We start from the raw sequence: 6220 nt of genomic DNA on the forward strand, positions 1-6220 counted from the left end.
ACAGTAGAGGCCCGGTGCATGAAATTCATGCATGACAGGGGGGTGTCCCTCAGCCCGGCCTGCACCCTCTCCAATCCGGGACCCCTGCCTGCCTGGTTGCCCCTAACCACCTCTGCCTGCCAGCATGATCCCCCTAACTGCTCTCCCCTGCCGGCCTGATCTCCCTAACTGCTCTCCCTTGCTGGCCTGATCTCCCCTAACCACCTCTGCCTAGGCCCCCGCCACTGGGGTTTTGTCTGGAAGGACGTCTGGAAGATGTCCAATCTAATTAGCATATTACCCTTTTATTAGTATAGACTAGAGGCCCGGTGCACAAAATTCTTGCACGGGGGGGGTGGGCGGTGTCCCTCAGCCTGGCCTGCACCCTCTCAAATCTGGGACCCCTCGGGGGATGTGTGACTGTCGGTTTAGACACAATCCCACAGAGACCGGGCCTAAACCGGCAGTCGGACATCCCTCTCACAATCCAGGACTGCTGGCTCCTAACTGCTCACCTGTCTGCCTGCCTGATTGCCCCTAACCCCTCTGCCTGCCAGCCTGATCGCCCCTACCTTGCCCCCCTGCTGGCCTGATTGCCCCTAACTTGCCCCCCTGCCACCCTGAGTGCCCCTAACCACCTCTGCCTAACCCCCCAGCCTAAGCTGCAACTGACCTCCCTCTGCAGGAGGCGACCTGGCAGATCAGGGGAAGGTGCCACCCCCACTCCCCCGCTGTTGCTGCCACTGCCGGCCTGAGCCTGGGCCCTTTGCAGCTGTGCCTCGGCCCTTCGCAGCCTCACATCCCTTGGCTGGTGCCAGCAGGGGATGTAGCCTCATGTCCCCCTGCCTCACCATGCATGCAGCCCTGTCCACCCATGCCCGCCTGCCACACATGCAGCCTCCTGCTGATCGGTTGTTATGCATGTGATGACCATTTGCATATTAGCTTTTTATTATACAGAACAGTGATTCCCAGGGGGGCGGTGATGGCCACAGGTGCATTTGGGGGCGATGAGTAACTGCTATTAAAATTAAAAAAAAATTAATTTCCAGGGGCTGAGTAATATTTTTTCTGGAAAGGGGGCAGTAGGCCAAATAAGTTTGGGAACCACTGATCTAAGGGAAAAGAGGTCAGTGCCCCTGACTAAATAATCAGGTATTGCATGTTTTAAAAATTCTTGCGGCACACCAGTCAGGTAATTGTCAACAACACAGCAGTAAATATTAACACAAAGCAGATTATTATTGTAGATCATGCAGGGAGAACAAAGGGTAAAATATTGAACTACAGCAGTGTTTGACTATATTCTGTGCAATTAGAAAACCTGAAGTCATTTTTAAGGTCCAACATTTCTTACTTCTTTTCAGTCGGGTCAAGTTTCTAAACTTTCTAAATCTTCGTTTTCTGGCTAATGAAAATAAAATAAAATTCCTATTTACCTACACCAGGACTTCTGTGAGGATCAAATGAGATGAGGCATGGGAAAATGCTTCACAGACATTTGGTTAAAGCAGTGGTTCTCAAACTTCCTAATACTGTGACCCTTTAATACAGTTTCTCATGTTGTGGTGACCCCTGATATCATTGTTACAAATTGAACATAATTAAAGCATAGTGATTAATCACAAAAACAATATGTTATTATATATGTGTTTTCCGATGGTCTTAGGCGACCCCTGTGAAAGGGTTGTTCGACCCCCCAAGGGGTTGCGACCCACAGGTTGAGAACCACTGGGTTAAAGTATAAAATGTTTGCACCTCCCTATAAAGCAAGTCGTATTCCTGAGCTGAAGAAACTCCAAGGAGGCTAGTTGCTAGGTAGAGGAAGCCAGGTGTTGCTACGTGATGTTACTATGCAGCACTCACAGCCACTGTTTCCGGGCTGGGCTGGGCTGGGGGCTGCATTTCATGCCATGGGGTCTCGGCAGTGTTGACTGTGATTTGGTGGGTTGTAGGGGCCTGTGTCCCACATGGGGGAAGCTGAATGTGGCTTTGTCGGCATCAGGTCTGCTGTGCCGTTTCTTTGTAAATGGCCAGTGTGCGTCATAGCAGCTCCTGCATTGAGCGTCTGCCCCCTGCACATCATAGCAACCAGTTGGACAGTCAGAGGAACACTTAGCATAATAGCCTTTTATATATATAGATATTTTTAAGACAGTGCCTGATGCATAGTGCTAAATATGTGATACAAATTCTTTCAGATAATTTGTTAAAAGCTTGTTTTTGGATTTAACTCGTTTTGAGTATACACATAAAGTCCTAACCAAACTATAATATCTCCTTTATAAATTGTTTTGTGTTTTGCATAGAGCTATGCATCTGAAAAGATGTGATGAGAAATGCAACTCTCTGGGAAAGGAATTTGCTTAAGACCACATTGTATAAAATCTGTTATATTTCTGGTCAGCTTACTCTAGGTACCAGATCTTAACTAAAATTACTAATTGATTCTATCTATACCTAATTGATTTTATCTATACCTAAGGATTCTTAAAATTGGATCTGATAAAAGCAATTTTAAAAGTAATTGAGCCCTAGCTGGTTTAGCTCAGTGGATAGAGCATCAGCCTGTGGACTGACGGGTCCAGGTTCGATTCCAGTCAAGGGCACATGCCCGGGTTGCAGGCTTGATCCCCAATGTGGGGATCTATCTATCTATCTATCTATCTATCTATCTATCTATCTACTTATTTATTTATTTAAAGTAATTGATAGTGGTCTGGCTGGTGTGGCTCAGAGGTTGAGCGTTAACCTATGAATGAGGAGGTAATGGTTCCATTCTCGGTAAGGGCACATGCCTTGGTTTTGGGCTCGATCCCCAGCGTCAGGCGTGCAGGAGGCCGCTGATCAATGATTCTCTCTCATCATTGATGTTTCTATCTCTCTTCCTTCCTCTCTGAAATCAATAAAAAATGTATTTTAAAAAAGTAATTGATAGTGGCTAAACCCATTCTGTGGACTTAGGGTTGTCTCTGACTGTAATAGTTTGCATTGTTACTTTAGTAACAGTGCTTATGGAACTGCTGTCCAAAAAGATTTTAATGTTTTTTCCATATTTTCTGCAAATAGTCTGTGAAATTGCTTATTATGGGAAATGGCTTCTTTTTGTTTGGTGCTGTATCTATATTTTCTCTGTGTCTCCTGCTCAGCTGCCTTGGTATTCTGTCTTTGACAATGATGAAAGGAGAGCTTAAGATTCTTTTGACAGGATAAGTTATTTCCACATTGATTCCAACCTGGAAATAGATGAAACATTGTGTAGGAATACCCTTATTCTATGTGGGACATTTTAACCCATTCATCCATTTCTGAAGCTGAATGGCTCAGTTATGTGATTCCAAGGCCCTTCCTGTCAGCTATCACTCTTCCATATATGATTTGAGTCTAAATGACTTATTTTATCTGTAGTATCTTATTTGCAAAACTTCAAGTACTTCAAGACCTCTAGATATGGTAGTCAAGGTTTTACTATTCATACATCTTAATGCCTACATATCTCATGATCACTGTTGTGTTCTACATATATGCACACTTACCGATATAAAACAGAAATTACCATTTATTCTAATAATAGACAAACATGGTAATTGACCGTACCTTCGCTAAGCCTCCCATTGGCTAATCAGCTTGATATGCAAATTAACCACCAACAAAGATGGTGGTTAATTTGCATACGTAGGCTCCAAGCGGCGGAGGGAAGACTGAAGGCAAGCCAGAGCAGTGAAGACGGAAGACTGAAGGCGGCTCCGGCCGGAGCGAAGGCCTGGGGCCCAGGGGCCGGTGGAAAACCAGTGCCGGCAGCCAGGAGAAGGGAAGGCCTATTGCACGAATCTCTTCGTGCAACAGGCCTCTAGTTATTTATAAATGTCCTACTATATGTGGCTTTAACTGATTTTTGTGATAATCTGAAAATCATAATTGGCAGTTTCAGAATAGGCATCTAGTCAAAAAAGCAAATGAATGAATAAATGATTGCAGAGGGAAAGCATACCTTATATCCAGCACTGATTGAAAAATGCTTTCAATATTAGAAAGCACCAAGTTTATTATGGGTCCACAGTCCCTTTCCCTGAAATCCGTGGGGCCAGTGCCCGGAAACAAGGGGAACCAAACGAACCCCTGTGCTGCGGAGGGAGGTACACCCGCAATCTAAGGGAACCCCGTGTCCCAGACCAAAGGCCGCCTAGTAATCCCCCTCCCCCACCTTCTGCAATCCTTCGGGGGCTCTGTCCTGCCTAGTTGGGAATCCCACCCCCAAAGGAGGTGCCCTCTGGCACCTTTGGAAGCTCAGGTGGGTGAGAGGCAGATCGAGGGCTCAGTGAGAGATCTGGTTCCAGGGAAGGGCAGAGCACAAGCTGGAGCTCAGTGTGGTGGCCAGGGCTGAGGGGCTTGGAGGCCAGGTGTGGGCTCTTAAGATTCCTGGAGGCCACCTTCAGCATCTAGGGCAGGGGTGGGCAAACTTTTTGACTCGAGGGCCACAATGGGTTCTTAAACTGGACCGGAGGGCCGGCACAAAAGCATGGATGGAGTGTTTGTGTGAACTAATATAAATTCCAAGTAAACATCATTACATAAAAGGGTACGGTCTTTTTTATTTTTAGTTTTATTCATTTCAAACAGGCCGAATCCGGCCGGCGGTCCGTAGTTTGCCCACGGCTGATCTAGGGCCATACCACTTGGAAGCTAAGCAGGGCTGGGCCTGGTTAGCACTTGGACGGGACAATACTGGGTCCTGTGGGCTTTTTTTTTTTGCCTCCCAGAGGCCCGCTCACCTGCCCCAGGCACCAAGCCTACACGCTAACCCAGATTGATTAAAAAAAACAATTTTTTTAAATGATTTTTTTACAGAGAGGGAGAGGGATAGAGTTAGAAACATCGATCAGCTGCCTACTGTACACCTCCTACTGGGGATGTGCCAACAACCAAGGTACATGCTTTTGACCAGAATCGAACCTGGGACCCTTCAATCCGCAGGCCAATGCTATATCCACCGAGCCAAACTGGTTAGGCCCAGATTGATTTTTTAGCCAGAATTTTCTCAGCTCCTTTAAGATCCTTTTTGGCCTGGTCATTTGGGTCTCCATTTCCTCAAATGTTTGTTGGTGCTGATCTGTCTGTTCATATTAAATATTTTCCTCATTGCAATCTAGATTCTTTGCTGGCAAGTGGTTAACACTTTCATCACCTGTGTAGTTTTCAAAGTGGAAATATTTTTATTGCTTTTAGTAATTTAAGAAAACTAGTAAGTGGGTATTCTTTTTAAGAGCATTCAAACACTATAGAAATATACAAATGCAGAAAATTAAAGGCTCTATAATCCCATTCCCATATAAATATCTGCAGAAGGTATGGGCAGATTTAGTCATAAATAAAAAGATCTATAACGTAAAAAATGAGACAATAATTAACTCTGAAAAAATATAATAGCACACTTGTTAGCTCAGAAGTGAACAGTATTTACATGGTCATTAAATAAAAATGGACTTAACCAACAATTTTAACATAACCATACTGAGAAACGGAGGAAGGCAGTGGGGAGTATAGAAGATGGAAAAATCCTCTATCCCTTTATGAATTAAGTAGAAAAATATATGCATCTTTTTAAGGAAAATATAAGTACATATGAAAAGAAACACCTTAAATTAGCTGCTTTAGGGGAATGGAACTTGGGTGCCAAAGGCAAGGTAAATTAATGCTGTTTGGTTATAAGCATTTTAGAGCTACTTTATATTTTAGGGGAAATTATAATGTAATCCAGATTGGGATCAAGCTATAAGAAATAAGGTGACAAACACCCATATTAAAAACAAAATTCTCTTGAAAATTTTTTTAATATTTAATAACAATACATCATTCAACTTTTTCCAGTCTTTATGAAGGTTTTTTTCTTGCTGGTGAAATTTATTTTAAAAGTCCTCATGTAAACTAATCAAGACTAATACATTTTTTAAATAAACCCTCAAACAAATCTTTTTAATATATACCTTATTTCTTGGGATGACAATAGCATTATTATATATTTTCTTTTTAATTCAAACATACTGTTTTCAAGATTTATGGTTATTAACAAATCTTTATTATTAATACTCTCCTAAGGCAGGATAGAAGCATGATACTTTAAAATTTCTTTTCAATAACTACTTTATAGTAATTTTAAAAATATTTATTGATTTTAGAGAGAGAGAAAGGGAGAGAGATAGAAATATCAATGATGAGAGAGAATCTTTGATTGGCTGCCTCT

The sequence above is a fragment of the Myotis brandtii genome, unplaced genomic scaffold (genome assembly GCF_000412655.1).
Source record: "Myotis brandtii unplaced genomic scaffold, ASM41265v1 scaffold686, whole genome shotgun sequence".
Lineage (NCBI taxonomy): Eukaryota > Metazoa > Chordata > Mammalia > Chiroptera > Vespertilionidae > Myotis > Myotis brandtii.